General features: G+C 40.5%; 1 protein-coding gene across 6 annotated transcripts in view; it reads right to left on the bottom strand.

Moving 5' to 3' along the window:
• The window catches only part of satb1b (SATB homeobox 1b), a 175286-nt gene that overhangs the window by 87838 nt on the left and 74182 nt on the right, over positions 1-13266 (bottom strand). The gene's annotated exons all lie outside the window — the stretch shown is intronic.

Raw genomic sequence — 13266 nt, 5'->3', positions numbered from 1 at the left:
AACCAATCAAATGGATCAAAATGCAAAACAACGATCAACATTTTCAACTTCAACTGTCAAAACCTTTTTTTTTTTTTTTTTTTTTATTTCTCAATGCTTTAGGTGAAATGTAACAATTAGTGTTAAATATATATGTGATATTATATTACTAATCTATAATATATATATATATTCACATCATATAATATATTACTATATATTATCGATCAAAGGCCATCAAATACAGTGATCCCTCACTACTTTGCGCTTCAAACTTCGCGCCCTCAGTCCATCGCAGATATTTTTTCAATTAAAAAAAAAAAAAAAAAAAAAAAATACAGATAAGCTGTCCCGAGCCGACTGCAGTCTCACGCTCGCTCCCTTTCTCTCTCTGCTTTGTTAGTCAGGGAATGAACTGGAGTTGCTTATTAAACTATGACTGACAGACAGTTAAGCTTTGATCTTGCCAGAGACTCGACCTTCAAAAGGGCCGCATGCGTCAACCATCGTTTAAATTGTTAAACAGTTGCTGTGGCAACTCATTGTGTGTAAGTTAGCAGCTGGAGCGGATTTCAGTGGTCATTCAATGAAGCACTTAATAAAGACAAGCATTTTTTGAAATACTTTTTTAAAATGGATTGGGCGTCTACTTTTTTTCTTGTTTAGAAATAATTCTGTGGGACAGTAACATACAGTGCCTTGCAAAAGTATTCGGCCCCTTTGAACCTTGCAACCTTTCGCCACATTTCAGGCTTCAAACATAAAGATATAAAATTTTAATTTTTTGTCAAGAATCAACAACAAGTGGGACACAATCGTGAAGTGGAACAAAATTTATTGGATAATTTAAACTTTTTTAACAAATAAAAAACTGAAAAGTGGGGCGTGCAATATTATTCGGCCCCCTTGCGTTAATACTTTGTAGCGCCACCTTTTGCTCCAATTACAGCTGCAAGTCGCTTGGGGTATGTTTCTATCAGTTTTGCACATCGAGAGACTGACATTCTTGCCCATTCTTCCTTGTAAAACAGCTCGAGCTCAGTGAGGTTGGATGGAGAGTGTTTGTGAACAGCAATCTTCAGCTCTTTCTACAGATTCTCGATTGGATTCAGGTCTGGACTTTGACTTGGCCATTCTAACACCTGGATACGTTTATTTTTGAACCATTCCATTGTAGATTTGGCTTTATGTTTTGGATCATTGTCCTGTTGGAAGATAAATCTCCGTCCCAGTTTCAGGTCTTGTGCAGCTACCAACAGGTTTTCTTCCAGAATGTTCCTGTATTTGGCTGCATCCATCTTCCCGTCAATTTTAACCATCTTCCCTGTCCCTGCTGAAGAAAAGCAGGCCCAAACCATGACGCTGCCACCACCATGTTTGACAGTGGGGATGGTGTGTTCAGGGTGATGAGCTGTGTTGCTTTTACGCCAAACATATCGTTTTGCATTGTGGCCAAAAAGTTCAATTTTGGTTTCATCTGACCAGAGCACCTTCTTCCACATGTTTGGTGTGTCTCCCAGGTGGCTTGTGGCAAACTTTAAACGAGACTTTTTATGGATATCTTTGAGAAATGGCTTTCTTCTTGCCACTCTTCCATAAAGGCCAGATTTGTGCAGTGTATGACTGATTGTTGTCCTATGGACAGACTCTCCCACCTCAGCTGTAGATCTCTGCAGTTCATCCAGAGTGATCATGGGCCTCTTGGCTGCATCTCTGATCAGTTTTCTCCTTGTTTGAGAAGAAAGTTTGGAAGGACGGCCGGGTCTTGGTAGATTTGCAGTGGTCTGATGCTCCTTCCATTTCAATATGATGGCTTGCACAGTGCTCCTTGAGATGTTTAAAGCTTGGGAAATCTTTTTGTATCCAAATCCGGCTTTAAACTTCTCCACAACAGTATCTCGGACCTGCCTGGTGTGTTCCTTGGTTTTCATAATGCTCTCTGCACTTTAAACAGAACCCTGAGACTATCACAGAGCAGGTGCATTTATACGGAGACTTGATTACACACAGGTGGATTCTATTTATCATCATCGGTCATTTAGGACAACATTGGATCATTCAGAGATCCTCACTGAACTTCTGGAGTGAGTTTGCTGCACTGAAAGTAAAGGGGCCAAATAATATTGCACGCCCCACTTTTCAGTTTTTTATTTGTTAAAAAAGTTTAAATTATCCAATAAATGTTGTTCCACATCACGATTGTGTCCCACTTGTTGATTCTTGACAAAAAAAATAAATTTCATATCTTTATGTTTGAAGCCTGAAATGTGGCGAAAGGTTGCAAGATTCAAGGGGGCTGAATACTTTTGCAAGGCACTGTATTTAAAACTACACGTAATCATAATTATTACATTTCAGGTGCTTAAAAAAACATTTATTAAAATATATACAGTACAAACATAAGTTTTTTTAAATTGGACTTTGGGTGGAAAAGGGTAAAAATAAATAAATAAATAAATAAATAAATAAACATGTCTTATATGTATCTCTTTCCAATGAATAAATACATTGAACACTTATCACGGCGGGTTCTGGTCCCCATTAACCGCGAAAAACAAGGGATCACTGTCAGACTTTGTAAAACCCAGCAAATATCATTAATCATGAAACTGGTGATTTAAACTCCTACTATTATAAATAATGGTGATTCCTCTGTGAGCAGTTATAACCCCTAAGGGCAAGAAGTGCAAGGAAGCCAATGCTCGAGACTTCCTGTTAGAAAGAGTGAGCAAGAGAATGCTAGAAGGAAAATGCATTGCTACTGATGGCAATGATACCTCAATGAGAACAAAGTAAATTCACTTTCAACATCTGTGGCGTTAATGTTCCCGAAAGAGTCGCCTATTTCCCTCAGGTATCTTTAAATAAAAGTTTTATTTTGAAAATCTTGGGGGATTAAACTAGGAAAAGGGAAATTTATCCAGCCAGCAGATGAGCAGCTGGTTAAGAATGCGGTTTCTCGGGTGCTGAATAAAACTAAAAACGATTGCAGGATTAGGTCAATCAACTCAAGTATTTGGACACTTTTTATTGCAACACAGATGTGAAGCACTTGTCAGAAAAAAATGGTTACTTTTACGTGCAAAAAATAATCAGTTAAGATCAAGATGCAATTTTTCTTTCGTCATTTGAATGATGTATTTAAGCACATACGTAAGCATGGAGGGTTATAAATAAATATTAATTTCGTACAAAGTTATCCCGCACGGAGAATCTGATGACGCAAATCTAGTCATTTCCGCATTTCGCCAAACCCCCGCCAATGCAGAACTTTTCGCTAAATGGTCACCTGCTTCTTTCTACTGCCAATAATACCAATCATGTTCAAGTCTTTCACTATCTTGAAAAAAGTCAAGATTTGTCTTTAAAGCATTTTGCGTTGCTTTTCAACAACTTTGTTTACTCAAAAGACCAAAATTCCTTGCACAGAGCACAAGTGCTCCTATCAATGGTGCTAGTTATCAGGTAGAATATGAGCATATTCAGGTCTATGTGTTTACATGGCCTTGCATAACCAAATAAAAAAATCAAATTGAATTTATTTATATAGCCCTATATAAGTATAACACCATTTACCATTTACCATTTACAAAAACCTGAGAGATCTTCGAAGTGCTTTACAGCAAAGCAAAATATAGTAAATCATAAATAAAAGGCAGGAACGTACTACACAATAAAATTTAGAAAAGCAAACAATCCATCGCACTTAAAGTCATTACAACAAATAAGACAAAATGAAACAGATAAAATCAGAACACATTAAAAGCTTAAAAACCAGGCTACCCTTGTGCAGGGAAAAAGCTAGTCTAAAAAAAATGGGTCTTTAACTTAGTTTTTCAAAGGCCTTGATTCGTGATGGTACAAATGTCAAGGGGCAGACTATTCCACAACCTTGGGGCAGCAACCGCAAAAGACCGATCACCCCACTGTATAAGTCAGTTGCATGTTGACATAGCAATTGCTTCAGTGACTAAGGGTAGGTTCATACTAGGGATGTCCCGATCCGATCACATGATCAGAAATCGGGCCGATCGCGCCATTTTCCAGAGGATTAGAATCGGGTGAAAATGATCGGGTTTTTAATTAAAAAATATATTTATGTTTTTCTACTTCATGCTCGTACAGCGTCTCACTCTCCTTCCTGCTGCTTTTCTTGGGGGCAATTTACATGGCGATTATGCGAAACAAAGACGCAATGACTAAGTAGCGGAATGGCTTCGCGTGCATATTGTGTCGGCGAAGACGGAAGGCAAAGACGAAAAATTTTGAATCCTGCCTCCAAAGTGGAAGAATTCGATTGCGGGGGATTGCTCCGCATGCATATCAAAGCCTCCCGCGGCGCGAGACCGCGCCGATGACGTCAGCACTCGTACTCGTAAAAACAGCAAATATGGCAGAATGTCGGCTTTAATTTATTGTTTTAATAATATTTTTTAAATTAAATGTTTTTGTGCCTTTTTGAACAAAAGAAAAATGCCATTGCTTCGAGTGGGCGGGCTTTTTTTTTTTCAGGTTGAGGACCTTGATGGGGTCAAAGTGCATCATTCGCTGTCACCTAGTAAATCTGCACTGCCCCCTAGGGCTTTGCATGAATACTACATCGTTTTCATGCGGAATTGCGACATTGTTCGAATGAAGACGGGCCCATATAAATGAAAATTTAAAATTTTTCATATTCTCGGAGAGTCACCATGCAAATGGGTCCTTGGTCAGCAGTGCCCTGGAGTTTGCTATTTAAAGTTAATGATGAGTGACGGGCGTAGCTTTGATCTTGCCAGAGAAGCTTGGTAGCTCTACCATCAAAGGCGCACATAGTCAGTCATCGTTTAGCTTGTTAAACACTAGTGGTATTGTGCTTTGGCAAGTCATTGTGTAAGTGAGAGGCTGTTCTCAGCAGCGTGAGCGTCAAAGTGTGAATTGATTTGAGTGGACTCACTCAATGAAGCATTTTTCTACGTAATTCTTTTTTTTTAAAATTACATTATGAAGGCAGCACGCTGAGACAGGAGCATGTTTGGAACTTTTAGGAGCATGTTTGGAACTTTTATGGAACAACACTTTTTTTTCGGTATCTGATCGGGACTCTCTATCGGCAGATTCTTAAAATCAGGTGACCCGGACTCGGGTGCAAAAAAATGCAATCGGGACATCCCCAGTTCATACCTCAGGTCTTAATGCACAATTCAGATTTTAATTTTTTTGTTAATATCTGTTTTTGGCGTGCCTGTTCAGACTGCATTTGTCAATTGAGCCCGCTCAAGTATTACGCATGTGCACTAACTCGCAGTCCGACACATGCTGAGCAAACTGACCCGCATGCGCAGAAGCATCAAAACAAATGGTTACACATGCTGGCTCTACATCATTCTAGGGTGATCATATTTTGATTTCCAAAAAACATGGATAACAGACATAAATAATCACCATCTAGTTTTATATTCAAAGTTTATGTGGATTGATAGAACGCATGCAAGCACTGTGCGTGCATGACGCACTCACATCCGGTCAATTTGCCTCGACCCCCGGCCATGTAAGCAATATTGAAATATTGCTCATTTGGTGCACAGAAAGAAAACCGAGCATTCTCAGCCTTGTTTTTTTTTTTCATTTTATTATTATCTCATGACTGTGGTCAACCCGCCTCCTGCCCAAAGTTCAAGCTAGGCGCTAACGCCAATGCACAGTTTCATCGTTGCCGTAGCTCCCTGCCTGTCTCGCTCTTTGCTGACGTAATTGCTGCATGAATTCCAATTTGGGAGACTTGAGAGTTCAGACCGCAGCTACATTCGGGAAAAATGTGGCTCAGATCGGATTTTAACTACAATCCAAAGTGACCTATATCGGATTTGAAATGGTCCACTTCGATGCGACTTGTCCCGTTCAGACCGTCAAGATAATGCCTCACTTGAGTCAGAAAAACACAAAAAAACGGATTTCTGCGCTAAGACTTGTGGTTTGAATCTTGGATAAGTATCCTACAGATTTTAAAGCGAGCGGTCTGTAAAAATAAGATGCTAGAAGTTCCTGTCTACTTCATGCAACGTGAAACAGTAGTCCAAAACTGCAAAAGTCTTACTGTGTATACAAGCGAGATGGACATGAGCGTAACATATGTTTAATCAATGTCTATCCAGTGACACCTGGGGATGGGCGGTGGCCAATTAGCGCGGTCTGGTTGACTGGGGGAAGGACATTTGTTTCTGAAAATTGGAAGCGAGCTGGATGAGGCACATTCGGACAAGCGGCGTATTACAAAGCCGCCTTTTGTGGCTCCGCTGAAAAGCCTTCATTCAATTTGAGTGGAGTTGAGCAGAGGGTTCGCAAGGCAAAATATTCCTTTTAACGGCTCATGCATTTATGCATGACGGCCTTCTTTATTTGCTCCTATTGGATTTAAGCCCTTTTTATCTGGGCTTTTAACGTAGCGAATCGGTCGCTACCTGCGCTATCTCCCGCTCGGTCTCCCACGAATTCTAATCCGGCCATCCCGGCGTCCATGTTTTATTTACAGCGGATCTGGGCTGGGGCTCCCTCGCTCTCCCCCTGGTTCCCCCCCTCGATGCTTTACCAAGGCTGGCTCGCCCTCGCCGCCATCTTTGACACAGATGTTCTAATAAACGCTGCTCATTAATCAGCCCTCTCCCTCAATACATCACGCTGGCGCTCTCACGGGGGGCCCGGCGTCATGTTTGTGTGCGCATGTGACACACAACAACACAAACACACACATTTACACATTACAGGACCCTGTGATGCCACCTCGGTGCCATTGGGAGGGCTCTGCTACAGCGTGTCAACAGGTAACATGGTTCTGCACTGGTGTGTAATATTTGTCCTCATGAGTGTGTGTGTATGATAGCCATCTGCAGCTCACTGAGCTTATCAGCAGGACCAGGAAGTGGCACTGGGCGACTATCGGGCCCCAACATCTACTCCGTTCCCATCAAGGGAGACAGGAAGTGTGTGCGGTATGGCTTCACATACACACACAACGATGGACAGATTACCACACTTACACACATTCCAAATCGGGCATAGAGCAAAACAGCATTGGCGGCCCTCGCCAACATCACGGCTCAATTACGCCACCCACCTCAACTGGGGTGACCCAAACGCACCCTCCCCCCATAATACACAAAGATGGCATTTTGATGACTGTTTGCAGCTGGTGCATCAGTGTGTGTCTGTAGTTTGAGGGGGTGGGGTGGGGGTAGCTCGTTTGTTGCCATAGTTTCTGTCAAAGTGGGCAAAGGGGGGCTGCCAAGCTTGGTACCAACCAACCACAGCACTAAGCCTTGATTGGCTGAATGAAGCATGCGGGATTAGCACGCTTTAAGCCTCCGATGTAGCCGTCGTGGCTAAATGCGTACATCACGTTCGTGGACATTACACCTACGATGGCTCCCAAGTGTGCAAGCAGATGTAACCAATGAATCTGAATTATGCCCATGTACCAAAATAACTAGAACAGATCGCAGTTCTCCTCAAGAAATCACATTGTATGTGTTGTTGAGCAAAAAAGAATTTGTCCACTGTACTGCCATAAAAAAAAAAAAACACAGGTGCAAATACCAAAGGTGACTCCATGTGTCTCACTCCTTAACTTACAATGTGGGTCATGAGCCAAAAATGTGTAAGGTCGTACGGAACCCTACCGAGATGACAGATGGCAAAAGCACATTGACGTATGCCCGTCGATGGCGATGAAGGTGCGAAGTCAAAACGAAGCATGTTCCCTTCACAACCCTGGATTCCGTCAGCGTATAGATACAAACACAATATTTGCATTAAATAATATACTTAACCCTTTAACACCGAACGTGTCGGCAGCGACGCGTTTACGCATATTGTCTTTGAAGCTTTGTCACGCTGTAATTATGTCACCCAAGTGCCGCTGGTTGGTCTCATTTGAAAGTGCGGAAGTTGTTGTCCACACCAGTTTTTACTTGAAGTCAATCGACCAAGTAAAACGGGAGATAATGTCATTTGAGTTCTATAGTCTTATTGCACTCATAAATATGCATTAAAACGCTGCATGGACCATGTGTCTATCTCCATATTTCCATCATTTCTTGTCCTTTTTCAAAACCGAAAGCAGCCCAAAAGACTACATATCCCAAGAGCCGTTGTGATGTCAAGAAGGACGAACCGAATGTGAACCTTTTTAATAAATTGCCAATCAAGGCGCCTTAACGGCCGGTTGGATAGAGCGAGCGACTTTGGAACATGCACAATGAATCTAAAACTAAATTTAGCGCAAGCTAATGCATTATTTCATTAACTCAAGGAAGAAGTTGAGCCGTATTTGTCGTTGTTTTCCTCGGATGAGTCAGCATCTCGGCGAGTAGAAGTGACAGCAGCGCGCAAAAGGCGGAAGAGTAGGCTGTGTGACGCTGTGTGTGACGCAGCTCCGTGACCTGTTCAAGAAGAAGCTTTATTGAGTGCGCAAAAAAAAAAATTTTTTTTAACTTTATTGGCTCGCATGCCTGAAAATTTTGAATTGAACTGAACTACTTGTCAATACTTTTGAAAATACTTTTTTTCAATGTTATATACATTTTTTTTCTTCACTGTAATCTTTTCAATTTTTATATAGATGTGTGTTTGAGAAGCTTGATTGCATGTATATACTTTTGATAAGGTGATGGGCACAATACCTAACTTCACAAAGAGATATCCTCCAAACCCTTTTTGTGTTAGGTGATATATATAATTTTTTTTCTCACTATTTTGCATTGTATATAACCTGTTGACCATAGTATGTGTAAAGGCCAAAAATATGACCATACCTGCTGTTTGTGTTGAATTGTCAAACATAAAACTATTCAATCTTATTTTTTTCAACTGAATGTTTATCCTAACAAGTTGAATAAATATTATCAAGCTTCAAAACAGTTGATAAAGCATGTTTGGTTGTTATGGAATATCAACATTTAAAATTTTGAAAAAAGATTTTTGGATTTTTTTTTTTTGTCTTTTTGGTTCCAAAATGTGGATTATAATTGGTCAGTGAAGAAAACAACAGTTTGGGCATGACGTCCATGGTGTCCTGATAAAATGGGACCCAACTTGGCCAAAATAGCCATCTTAGTCGTATTTTCCAAGGACACTTTATAGAGGAGACACTTTGGAATTAAGAAAATTCAACCACCAAAACCCGTTTCACTTGAGAAAATAAAATTGGTGGGCACAACAAAAGTTATGTAGGTAACTACGGTTCTATGAATCCAGAATGACTGCCAGAGCATTCCGTCACTCTGTGCTTACTGTACAGCACCACCTCTGGCGGTCAGCAGAATTGAAGTAGAACGAAAGTTACGTTCAATTCATCCCTGCTGACCCCCAGAGGCAGTGCTGTAAGCACAGAGTGACGGAATGCCCCGGTGGTCTGCAGGGATGAAATACAACTATCATGAAGTAGACCCACGAAAAAACCCTCAAAAACCCATTCTCAAAAGTACTCGAAAACCGGCCATTTTAGTAGTATTTTTAAAGGATTCTTTAAAGATCAACTTGTCAGCAAAGAGTGAGGCAAATAAGTATTTAGTCAACCACCAATTTTGCAAGTTCTCCTACTTGAAAAGATTAGATAGGCCTGTAATTGTCAACATGGGTAAAGCTCAACCATGACAGACAGAATGCGGGAAAAAAAAACAGAAAATCAAATAGTTTGATTTTTAAAGAATTTATTTCCAAATCAGAGTGGAAAATAAGTATTTGGTCACCTACAAACAAGCAAGATTTCTGGCTGTCAAAGAGGTCTAACTTCTTCTAACGAGGTCTAACGAGGCTCCACTCATTACCTGTATTAATGGCACCCGTTTCAACTCATTATCGGTATAAAAGACACCTGTCCACAACCTCAGTCAGTCACACTCCAAACTCCACTCTGGCCAAGACAAAACAGCTGTCGAAGGACACCAGAGACAAAATTGTAGACCTGCACTAGGCTGGGAAGACTGAATCTGCAATAGGTAAAACGCTTGGTGTAAAGAAATCAACTGTGGGAGCAATTATTAGAAAATGGAAGACATACAAGACCACTCATAATCTCCCTCGATCTGGGGCTCCATGCAAGATCTCACCCCCAAAATGATAACAACAATGGTGAGCAAAAATCCCAGAACCACACGGGGGGACCTAGTGAATGACCTACAGAGAGCTAGGACCACAGTGACAAAGGCTACTATCAGTAACACAATGCGCCACGAGGGACTCAAATCCTGCACTGCCAGACGTGTCCCTCTGCTAAAGCCAGTACACGTCCAGGCCCGTTTGTGGTTCGCTAAAGAGCATTTGGATGATCCAGAAAAGGACTGGGAGAATGTGTTACGGTCAGATGAAACCAAAATAGAACTTTTTGGTAGGAACACAGGTTCTCGTGTTTGGAGGAGAAAGAATACTGAATTGCAGCCGAAGAACACCATACCCACTGTTAAGCATGGGGGTGGAAACATCATGCTTTGGGGCTGTTATTCTGCAAAGGGACCAGGAAAACTGATCTGTGTAAAGGAAAGAATGAATGGGGCCATTTATCGAGAGATTTTGAGTGGAAATCTCTTTCCATCAGCAAGGGCATTGAAGATGAGACGTGGCTGGGTCTTTCAGCATGACAATGATCCCGAACACACAGCCAGGGCAACAAAGGAGTGGCTTCGTAAGAAGCATTCCAAGGTCCTGGAGTGGCCTAGCCAGTCTCCAGATCTCAACCCCATAGAAAATCTGTGGAGGGAGTTGAAAGTTCGTGTTGCCCAACGACAGCCCCAAAACATCACTGCTCTAGAGGAGATTTGCATGGAGGAATGGGCTAAAATAACAGCAACAGTGTGTGAAAAGCTTGTGATGGGTTACAGAAAACGTTTGGCCTCCGTTATTGCCAACAAAGGGTACATAACAAAGTATTGAGATGTACTTTTGGTAATGACCAAATACTTATTTTCCACCATGATTTGCAAATAAATTCTTTAAAAATCAAACAATGTGATTTTCTTTTTTTTTTCCCCCCACATTCTGTCTCATGGTTGAGGTTTACCCATGTTGACAATTACAGGCCTCTCTAATATTTTCAAGTGGGAGAACTTGCACAATTAGTGGTTGACTAAGTACTTATTTGCCCCACTGTATCTAAAAAGACACTGTACGTCAGCCATTTTGCCTCAAAGTAGCCATTTTAGGGTCATTTTAGCCTTTTCCAGAGTAACATATCGTAGAGATGTCTGATTGCTGTCAAATTTAAAACTAGCATACTAGACAGATACCATAAATTGTGCAGAATTAGTGTTTTTATAGGGTGTGGGCAAAGCATGGCAGTGAAGCTTAACAGCCCAGTATCCGACTCTAATAATACATATAGAAACAGCTCATCTCAACTACGGGCACAATAATAATAGACATACTGTTAAATTCGTAAAAAGGAGCGCTGAAGAGATCTTCTTTCACTCTCACTGGAGAATTGAAGCATTCTTCAATTTAATTTAAAATTGGTGCGTATGTGATCATAATAAAATGTGTGTGTGTTTACTGGCGTGTGTGTGCACGCATTCTCTTCTGAGCCTTCTTCACATATGGACCGTAAACAGGGTGATTACCAGACTGGGCTGGGCTGCGCCTGAACGCCACCCGGGGACTCTTTACATCATCAGCGCACTGCTCATGCCCGGCTAAACACACAAACACACAGCCGCAATGCTAAACAACACACACATCTATACAAACTACACACGCACAATGCATGGGAGGGTCTCCAGGTGACCATATGCTAGCCTGAGAGGAGATATGGTTGCACGTACACTACAGTTTAGACTCACATTTTAAGATATACTGCCGTTTGATTGCATTGAGTCCAGAGCTGCCAGTGTGATATAGTGACCGGAGCGCCTGTTAGCACGATATATGTGCACTCAATACAGAACGCGCAAACTGTGTGTAGGTCTGAGCGGTTACTGCAAAAGAACTCGCAATGTTTTGCCAATGACGTTATGGAGAAGTCAAGATAATGGATACATGAGAAGAAAAGCATCTATTGGCAGGTGGGGTTGGCTAACAGGAGCTCTCAAACTGGGGGTTGGGAGCCATCGTAAGAGGGTCCTGAAAATATATTTGAAATAAAATATTTTGTTATATAATTTTCAAAAATGCGTACCTATCATAATTTTGTGTGTCTAATACGGTATACTGTACGTTTTATGCTAAAAATTAAAATCAAGGGAGCACATTATATGTACATTATTAGAATATAGTATTGTCACATTTCTGAAATTAATATATACTTTTTCAAGATAAAGAATAAATAAATGAATCTATTTAGACCCGGGGTTTGACAAAATATCGAAATGGTGATATATCGTGATACTTTGTATCCCAAAAGGTGATCGATATACTCCTGCCAAAAATCGAGATATCGTTTTAAAAAGGTGTCAATGTCTAAAAAAATAAATAAATAAAAATAATAAGGAACCTGCAAGTTGCTACCAAAATCTTCTACCATAATCGTGTCTGTTAACTCTAAGGCTGCATTAACGGTGCTCGACACCCATTCCATTTAGACTGGGAACGTTCGTTCATCCGAAACCAGAGCATTCACGGTCATTCTGTCCGATTTTCAGGGCATGTACAGGTCACTTGATGTTCATTTTAGGGCATTTACAGGTCATTTTCTGTTGAGTTTCAATCACTGCCTATTCATTTGGGCGATTCTCAGGTCACTTCCTGTCCTGTAACTAAAAATAAATAGGACGTAGCCCATAAAATACCCCAAAATCAACAGGAAATAACAGAAAATCAACGGGTAAATGACCATAAATGGCCCCAAATTACTTTCATTAATCATTGCCTGGCATTGGCTGCCACTGACGGCCATACACATTCAATCCGTAGAGGTACCAAGATGTTCCCACTCCTAATTTAGACAGTATTGACATTTTGACAAATTGTACAATTTAAAAAAAAAAATAAAAAATAAAAAAAAAATACAATTCACATTTTCTTAATTTACTTCTGAAAAAAAAAAAAGGATTCTCCTCCACTACCTCGTTAAACCTTGACTGGAATTTTTTACTCAAAATTGACATGACGACCATTATCGTTATTGTGACTTCATTTTTCAAAAAAATAGGAATATCCATGGTAGATATAGACAATATTGTTGTTGAAATATTTGACATGTCAATGAAATTTTTTTTTTTTTTTTTTTTTAACAAAACAGCATACAATAAAAAATGAGGATGCTTATTACTATTGTCTATTGCATTTTCAATTTGATTACGCTTAACTAATCGGGATATTATA

Source organism: Corythoichthys intestinalis, chromosome 4 (assembly GCF_030265065.1).
Source record: "Corythoichthys intestinalis isolate RoL2023-P3 chromosome 4, ASM3026506v1, whole genome shotgun sequence".
Classification (NCBI taxonomy): domain Eukaryota; kingdom Metazoa; phylum Chordata; class Actinopteri; order Syngnathiformes; family Syngnathidae; genus Corythoichthys; species Corythoichthys intestinalis.
This window is presented reverse-complemented; position numbering and strand designations above follow the sequence as displayed.